The 9516-nt window shown below is 44.6% G+C and overlaps 1 long non-coding RNA gene across 1 annotated transcript in view; it reads left to right on the top strand.

The window, feature by feature from the left end:
* Positions 1-2592: 2592 nt before the first annotated feature.
* LOC310746381 overlaps positions 2593-9516 on the top strand; it is an 80378-nt gene continuing 73454 nt past the window's right edge. Inside the window, exon 1 of the long non-coding RNA XR_014540690.1 lies at positions 2593-3737. This is a non-coding gene — a long non-coding RNA (uncharacterized lncRNA). The remainder of the gene's footprint in view (positions 3738-9516) is intronic.

Below are 9516 nucleotides of genomic sequence, written 5' to 3'. Positions count from 1 at the left end.
CCATCACCTGGTTTAGCCGGCCAGTTGAGCTGTTCCTGGTGTGTTGCTGCTGTCACATGCTGACAGCTTCTAGGAGCCACAGGTGAGAGCTGAGTGCAGGGTGGTGACCAAAGGTGGATAAAGTACCCAGAAAGAGCATGGTGTGTCCCCCACCAGAGATACTACCCCTCCCCTAACACCCAGTGTGAATGTTCATGAACATACTATGGTGTCATATTAGCCCAGCCAATGCCTGGAGTGCAAGAGAGTTTCGCACACTAGTGACAAATGGTATGTTCATTACTCCCCTATAAAACCAGCATATATGAACCTTGTCAATCACCATTTTATCTCAACATCATGTTTAGCAGGGTTTTGGCTGTCAACGTTATTAGAGGCCTGAAAGTTTACTGGCACAAGCAAATGGCCGATAGCTTTCTCATGGCGGGACAGGGAAACAAGATCTTAAATGGCCTAATGGAAGCAGCCAGGGTCATGAAGAGTGTTGATAAAAGAGCACATAAACTGCACCAACGCTGGATTTAATTACCTGGGAAGCTAGCATGAGCAGGGTATTCATGCAGAACTATTTCAGCAAAGGGAAGTTGGTGATTATTAATCCCCATTCTCCAAGGCCGCATTACTTATCTTTCAGAGCCTCAGGCCAACAAGATGTTTCACCCATTGCTGAATTGCAAGCATATATGAGTGGCTTGTGAGACAGCAGCAAATGTAGCAAAACATCCCTTATTTTTAAAGGAGATGGTGGCTATTCACTTCCATGATGAAAACCATAAAGGCACAAGGACTTAACACTTGTGTCTATTTGGGCATGTCGAAAAATTCAGGAGTGTGCCACTTTAGTCCATGACGTATGTATTATGAGCGACATGGGGAAGGACACAAAGGGAGCAAAGGACGCAGAGCGGGCTGTGGGTGAGGAGGGGGCCCAGAAGTTCAACAGGATGATGTCCCAACAAGGTGGAAGTGATCTATACTTATTTCTTTGTTTAAAGCATTTTTTAAATGAAAAAAAATCTCATTCTTCAGACAAAAAAGGCTCCTAGAGCAGCTTACAGGTATCACTGATAAAGGCAGCCCCTGCCCTTAGGGTTGTAATACAAAATAAACATCACAAAGGGAAAAGGCAATGGGAGGGAGGAGGAAAACAGCAAACTCAGCCGTAATTACAAGCTTCTTGTAATGACTAAATGGAATGGAAGGATTTGAAGGGCAGGAGGAGCCAAAACCTGCTGGAGAAACCTGATGAACCTGGCCTTCGAGAAGAGCTAACGGAGAACCCATGAAGCCCGGTTGCTCCACCTGTCCTGTAGTTTGATGGAATGGCTGAGAGATGGGAAGAGGTTGCTGGAGGGATGTCATTTTAAGTGGCATATATTTGAAGCACTATGATACCTCTTTAAGCAGGGATGGCTCCCCTCAAAGAATTCTGGGAGCTGTAGTTTGTTATGGGTGCTGAGAGTGGTTATGATGTCCTCCCAGAGTTACAATTTCAGAGTGGTTTAACAATCAACCCCACTTCAGAGAGAATTGCAGCTTGGAGGGTTGGGGAATGATAGGAGCTTCCTAACAAGCTCCTATGAACTACGCTTCGTGAATCACAGCTCCAGGAATTCTCTGAGAGAAGCCATGGCTTTTTAAAGTGGCATCACAGTACTTTAAATGTATGCATTCATTCATAAGTCAGTTCCTTTGCATTTCCACATTTTAAAAAACCCCTGTGTGAAAATTCATATTTAAGTATGTGCTTATTTTATCGCAAAATAATTACCTAAAAGCACATTTTATTTCAATGTATTTTTTAAACATACCCTAAACAGTGCATACCCTTAATGCATTTTGGTACATTATTTGAGCCAACAACTTCACATCAAAATTCAGAGAAGTGCAAAATTCAAAGGATAATTGCTTTCAGGTCCAGGAGGGGGAAATTAGGCCAGTTTGCTTAAGAATGCAGACACAACAAAGTCTTCCTTCATTCCTGGAAGCAGATCCACATATGGTAGCCCATTGCTTACACCAGCCAGTCTTCTGTGTTGGAAGTAATGTGGCAGCTCCCCCATGTGAAAGCTTTTCCCTGTGTGGGTGGGTGCTTGCCTGCCAAGTGTGATTCAAATACAAATCTGGTGTTTATCTTTCAAGAAAATGAGATTTAGAAATACAGAAGTCATCCATATGCTTCATCTGAACAACTGATTTGTATTTTTTGCTCTTCTTTTTTCTTAAAAAAAAAAAGAAATATGACATAAAAAAACACCCATGAGACTACAGCTGCTGTGCAACTCTTTTGGCAAGGCGGGATAGGTGATAAATCCAAGAGCATAGATGAACTCTAAGGACCACTGAAAAGTTCCTTGCTGAGAATAAAGAAAAGTTATTTGGGCGACTGCAGGGCTGAGGAACCTTAGGTCTAGCAGCCAAAAAGCAGCCCACCAGGCCTTTCTCTTCGGACCATAAAACTCTCCCCAGGCCACACATTGCACTGCCTCGTCCCCCAAGTGTTTTTGCCTGGCTGGAATTTGTCCTTGTACTCTGATAACGCCTCTTTCCTTGCACGGCTGAAGAGCTGAGAGGGGTATGTGTCGTTGAAGTAGAGACTAGCCTGCTGTACTAAGCTGAAATTCATCTTCACTGCCCCGCCCTCTTTTGCCTCTGGCTCCTCCCACCATGATATAGGGCCAATGGAAGGTTGCCCTCAGGCTGGAAGATATTTCCCATCATGCTCTAGACTAGAGCCTCAGAAAGCCTGCTGCCTAGAAGACAATGATGTACATGTCTGAAGGAGGAGTGGAAGTCTTGACCTTCAGGGCAGCAGCTGGTTGAAGGAACTGAGGGAGAGCCGTGGCTGCCATCTTGTGTGATTTGGTAGGTTTACTTAATATGCTCCTTTTCCACAGTCAGCTGTGCCCAAAGTGGCTTACAGCTAACATTCAAAACACTGCAGTACAGAGCATTGGAGAGACAAATATAACAAAAAAGCAGATTCAAAAATGACAAAAATGAACAATTTTAACACACACAGAACAAATTGCTGCACTCCAAAGAGTCTGCCCCAAATACAGGGTAGATGACAGACAACTGGCATACAGGCTAGATGAGGTGCAGTTGGCTCCCATATAACTTACTCCAGAGGAGGCTGACAGCAGCGAAAGGCAAATGTTGGGGAGGGCAAGGAGGGCAAGTCTTTCCCCCAGTCTCCTGGAAGCACATACAGACATGATTTTACTTGTATGTCACCTTTCTCTAAGTAAAGCTGTGCTCAAGGCGCCTCACAACATGAATTTTTTATTATTACAAATGTAACAAAAATGGACCTAAACAATGAATGAAACATCAAAAAGCACAACACCAAACCAAACAGTTTCCACATCAATCATAAATAAGCTGAAATAAAGATTCAGGAAAATTTGTATCACTCACAACAACAACAATCCCCAAGAGCCTGTTTAGCAGCTTCAGCTTTTGCAGCTGGAGTCAGTCTGGGCCCCGCCCTCCCAGGCCAGGTGGAGAAAGGCTTGCAAGGCCGGGAGCAGGACCTCCAGGACTCACAGCCACTGCTGGTGCAGTTGGGTGGATTGTGGGTCCTACTTCACAGAACACAGCTCTCTATTTTGAAGACTGCCCAGCCCAAGTCTGCTTTGAAGATAAGGAGCAGTAAAAAGGGATAGCAGGAGTCTTGAGGCTGCAGCAGAAGGTCAGCAGACTTAGCAGACACACCTGGTTCCTCCTCCACTATGGTGAGCATTATTTAAATTCTAATTTATTGATAATTATTATTTCTAAATTTTCACCTGTACATATAATTACCATATGCAAATTTTATTCTGATTGGTGTCTGTTTTTCGTGAGGCAAAGCCTCTTACTGACAATGTATAGCTAACCATTCTTGTGGGTTCTGTTTTGGCCTTGTTTTCTTAGTGTTAGGCTTTATTATCTCTCATGTATAGTTGGAAGCTGTTAAATTCAGTTGGTTTGTCTTGTTTTATATAATGTTGCATGGGCTGTTTTTTTTAAAAAATGATGTATTTACTTATTAACATGAAAAAGGGTTGTAGCTCAGTGGCACTGCATGCGATTTGCTTTCAGAAGGTCCTGGGGTTCTCCCAATGGGGAAAGGCTTCTGTCTGAGACCCTGGAAACCCCTTGCTTATCTGATAATAATGAGTTATTCAGCTTCCTGTGGTTATTTTAAATCATACTTACTGGGTTTTTTGAAATGCTGTTGTCCATTTCATAAGTTGTGAGCTGCTTTGAGCACAGTTTTGTGGGAAAGTGGCCCACAAGGAAACATAGTTGTGGTGATGTACACTGTGGCTTAGCAAGTTGTCCAAGCTGGGGCCAGTGGGTAACCTCTCTCTGCACTGTTAGTTAGTTGGAGGTCCTGGGCCTCAAGGAGGTTAAACTTCCCTCAACCAGGACCAAGGCCTTTTCGGCTTTGGCCCCAGCCTGGTGAAACACTCTATCGCAGGAGACCAGGGCCCTGTGGGGCTTGACATCCTTCCACAGGGCCTGCAAGACGGAGTTGTTCCTCCTGGCCTTTGGTCTGGGCCCAGTTTGACCCCCCTCTATGGGACCCTGTAAGTTACCTCTTTGGCTCTTTTATCAGCTCATGTGGGACCAACAAGGATAGCTGGCCCTGATGAATACTTGAGGTTTGCGACCCCTATGGTTGTAATTCATGGGCAATCATTTAATTTTATCCTGATTCTAATTTTTAAGCTGTATTTTAATCAGTTGTTTGATTGTGTTTTAATGTATTTGATATTTGACGTTAGCCACACTGAGCCCGGTCTTGGCAAGGGAGGGTGGGGTATAAATAAAAATTTACTTACTTTACTAACTGGAAGTTGTAGCCAAGGTTTGTTCTTGGCTAAGCTGTGGGCAGCAGCAAAAATGACCAGGAAGGAGCAAAGCAGTTGTGAGCACCTCTCTAGATGCACCCATGTTTGCAGGGTTTAACTAAGCCATGGTTTCGCTTGGTGTTTCTTGTGAACCAGGCATGTATGTGGTGTGTGAACATCAAAATGAATGCGAGCCAAGCTCTAGTTTATTATTCTTTCTGATGCTGCTTTTTTCATTAGTAGAGTCATACCTTGGGTTACAGATGCTTCAGCTTGCACGTTTTTGGGTTATGGATGCGCTAAAACCCAGAAGTACTGGAATGGGTTACTTCTGGGTTTCGGTGCTCACGCATGCGCAGAAGCACTAAATCGTGCTTTGCACATGCGCAGAAGCGCCAAATTGCAACCTGCGCGTGCACAGACGCGGCGTTGTGGGTTGCGAACGTGCCTCCCGCACGGATCATGTTCACAACCCGAGCATCCGCTGTAGTGTGGTTCTTATGAATGTAAAATAGTAGTACAGTGGTATGTCAGGTTACATGCGCTTCAGGTTACATACACTTCAGGTTACAGACTCTGCTAACGAAGAAATAGTGCTTCAGGTTGAGAACTTTGCTTCAGGATGAGAACAGAAATCGTGCTCCAGCGGCAGCAGGAGGCCCCATTAGCTAAAGTGGTGCTTCAGGTTAAGAAGAGTTTCAGGTTAAGAACGGACTTCCGGAACGAATTAAGTACTTAACCCGAGGTACCACTGTATTTTCATTCTGGCAATATGATCCGATACATTCCGTTGATTTGCCAGGATGCAAACTGGTTTGTGACGTGGCAGCAGCAGAATAGGGCAAATAGGGGGAAGCCACCCAACTGGGCTCCATTTTCCAGCATAACTTTGAATTGTTCAAAAGCATAGGCACAGACACGACTGCAGCCATTGATCTTTCTGATGGCTGTTTGTTTGCAAAAGTTTAGGTTATTATAACTTGAATTTCACTGAAGTCTTGTCAGTGAAACTTTTGAGTTCTGATGCTTGAAACTCTCAGCCAAGTCTAGGGACTGTAAGTGTGAAATTTGGTTTCTCTGGATCTCTGAAAGCGCTGCACATTAGTATGCGTAATTTTGAAATTCTCCCTCTCCCCTTTCCTCTTCTGTTAGCCCTTCTTGAAAGCAAAGCAAGTAGTCTGGTTCAAGGCATTCCAAAGCAGCCATGAATCAAAGGGCTTAAAAAGTGGTTTTTCCTAGTGACATGCCATTTATCCAGTACAGAGGCATGTCCATCAAGCCTTAACTGCAACAGAAGGACTTGTTTATTTTATCTGATAAGGAGACATGCAGTGAAACCCTCAGTTAAGACAATATATTGCAGAGTTTATTCCAACAAACACAAAGGAAACACACAGCAAAGCAATCCATATCTGCAAAGTGTGAGTTAAATAAAGACCTCGTATGATCTTTCAAAGAAACTGGATTTAAAAATAGTCACGTATATACTATCCACAAATAAATGAATGTACTGTGCAGCCTTTTTTTTTGGCGGTGGGGGGTGGGGAAGGTAGCAATATGGCTAAAGCCCAAAACAAACAGAAAGCAATTCAAAGGGTTGCTTCCAGATGGCCCATTTATTGAACATTCATTGGGATTTCTTTGTTCAAAGTTTGCAAGGAGTTTATATGATATTGTCTATTTCTTGAGCAAACTCCTCTGAAATTGTTTCTTGAGCAGGTTACATAACATTGCATCAAGCAATTGTTAGGCCACACCTTCCAGTACGTTTTCCCTGGCACTTGCCTTATTGTAAAAAGTCCAGTATTTATTTAGTAGTGTGTTTGTTGCACCAGTGTGCGGAAAACTGCTTCAACTGCACATCCAGAATTGGCTGGCATGCGATTGAATGCTACCTGCAAATCAGCAACAGCTCTAGCCCAGTATTTTCTTCAGGGGAGTACTGTATCTCAATGGAACAGCATTTGCTATTCATATTTAAATTTAATCATGAGAAAGGCACTGCCAGTCCCTAGACCATACTTCACCAACCAGGTATCCTCCTGATGTTTGCACTGCATCTCCCATCAGCCCCAGAAAACATCCGAAGGGCACCAGGTTGGTGAAGCCTGCATTAGAGAATACAGAGGTAGCTGAACCAACAGTCTCTATCCATAAAAGCTTGATTTATGCTTAGCGCTGTGCTGAGATGGTACTCCAATTGCTGCATAGTTTTCTCCCCCTTCAGAAGAGGCTTCTGTTTTTCTGAGTCTTTCACAGGGCACTTTGGCATTTGGGGGGGATGTGGGTAGCAAAGTAGTCTAAACCACTGAGCCTCTTGGGCTTGCCGATCAGAAGGTCGGCGGTTCGAATCTCCACGACATGGTGAGCTACTGTTGCTCTGTCCCAGCTCCTTCTAACTTAGCAGTTTAAAAGCACGCCAGTGCATAGCTGTCAACCTCCCCTTTTTTTGCGGGAAATTCCCTTATTCCAGAGCTGTTTCCCGCTGCTTCCCGCTGCTATCCCGGATTGTTAGATAGCCTGTAGACTGTCGCCGGGACTGGTGAGGCTGCTGATCCCTTATTTTCGAGGCTGCTGATCCCTTATTTTCAAATCTGAAAGTTGACAGCTATGTGCCAGTGCAAGTAAATAAATAGGTACTGTTCCGACGTGAAGGTAAACAGTGTTTCCGTGTGCTCTGGCTTCCGTCACGTTGTCCCATTGCACCAGAAGCGGTTTATTCATGCTGGCCACATTACCTGGAAAGCTGTCTGTGGACAAACGCCGGCTCCCTCGGCCTGAAAGCAAGATGAGTGTCGCAACCCCATAGTCGCCTTTGACTGGACTTAACCAGGGGTCCTTTATTTATTTATTTTTTAAAAAACCTTACTTTAGCATTTCTTCTTAATTTTAGAGGTGCAGGCTTGAGCTTATTTATCTCAGCACTCTTAACAGCTACAGTTCCCATGAATCTTTGGGGGAGAGCATGACTGGTTAAAGTGGTCTAATGCAGTGGCGTAGCGTGGGTTGTCAGCACCCGGGGCAAGGCAAGTAATTTGCACCCCTAACCCGTGGATTTGCGCCCCCTAACCCGTGAATTTGCGCCCCCTAACCCTAACCCCCAGATGTTGCGCCCGGTGCGGCCGGCCCCCCCTGCACCCCCCACGCTACGCCACTGGTCTAATGCTGCTTTAACTGTGTGTAATTAAGAGCCCCTCATTTTGAAGGACCACACATATCTGCTATTTGGGTCCCTGAAGCACAGATTCACACAAAGCGGCAAAACGCTCTTGCAGCTTATTAACAGGATTTTTATTTGAAGTGCATATGCAGAACAAAGGCACAGGGCGATCAGTACGCAACCTGTACACAGTAGTCGGGGTGCGCCCCTCTATATAGATTTGCAAAATAGAATACTACCTGATCTCTTGTAAGTCACCTGATTTCTTGTAAGACACCTGATTTCTGGGAAATCGAAGCTTATAATAAGTTCCTATTACCATATAAGGTCTTGGTCTTCTCTCCCTCCTTCCCGCAACCTCCCTCATCCTGGTATTACAAGAAATCCTTGTTCCTTATCTCTATCTGCCCAAGCTAGACATTCAGAGAGGCCCATTTGCAATGTAACATTTAAGCATGTCCTTCAATAATAGAACAATTATACTGTAATATGCTCCTTCAATTTAAATAGATGAAAAGCCAATTGTTCCCTGGGTGCCTAGGGTAACATTTTAATAACAACAACAAGAACAACAACAACAACAACAATAATAAAAAATAAAATAATAATAATAATTATTTATTATTTCTACCCCACCCATCTGGCTGGGTTTCCCTCAGCCGTCTCTAGGTGGAAGAACAGTTTGTAAGAAAAAGCTTCCCATCCTGTGTGAATATCTGAAGGCCTACGTTAGGAATTCCTTAACTAGGAAACATTGTTGTCTTTGAATAAAAGGACCTATGATGGGAAAAAACCATCCATCAACACATCTCTGTGATTAAAAATAGACCAGGCTCTTTCTTGCCACTGAAACACGTAGATGACCTCCCCTTCTGCTGCCCTCCCCGTCTGAGTGTCCTCCTCTGTTTGATTTCAGCCTGCAGCAAGCTTGTACCAAACTGTTGAAGGGAAAGCTGAAGGTCTCCTCAGACTGCTCTCATTGTTTGTGTATAATCTTTATTCTGCTCCTGGGTACTTAGTCAAGGGCTGTGTGGGGTGGAATACTAATAAAAGCAACCAGAGTTTTAAATCGTAGGAACAATGTCGGAAACTTCGGCTGTGATTGAAACTTAGTGACAGGCGTGGTGAATGGGAAGGAGCAGAAAAGAACAAATCCAACAGAAACCCGTCCAGGCCTTTTATATCTCCACCCCCCCCCCTCCGCCCCAACCCGATGAGGGAGATGGAGATGGGCAAACTAGTCTTCACCCGCCTTCACTGCCCTGGTGCCCTCCATCAGTTGGAGAGATTACTTCTGCAGCAGGAAGCCTTTTTGACCCATGTAGCAGCTCCTGGAGGAGGGCACAAGGAGAAGGGGACGACAGAGGACGAGATGGCTGGATAGTGTTATCGAAGCTACCAGCATGAGTTTGACCAAACTGCGGGAGGCAGTGGAAGACAGGAGTGCCTGGCGTGCTCTGGTCCATGGGGTCACGAAGAGTCGGACACGACTAAACGACTAAACAACAGCAGCTC

This window comes from Podarcis filfolensis (genome assembly GCF_964270895.1).
Source record: "Podarcis filfolensis genome assembly, chromosome: 12".
Lineage (NCBI taxonomy): Eukaryota > Metazoa > Chordata > Lepidosauria > Squamata > Lacertidae > Podarcis > Podarcis filfolensis.
This window is presented reverse-complemented; position numbering and strand designations above follow the sequence as displayed.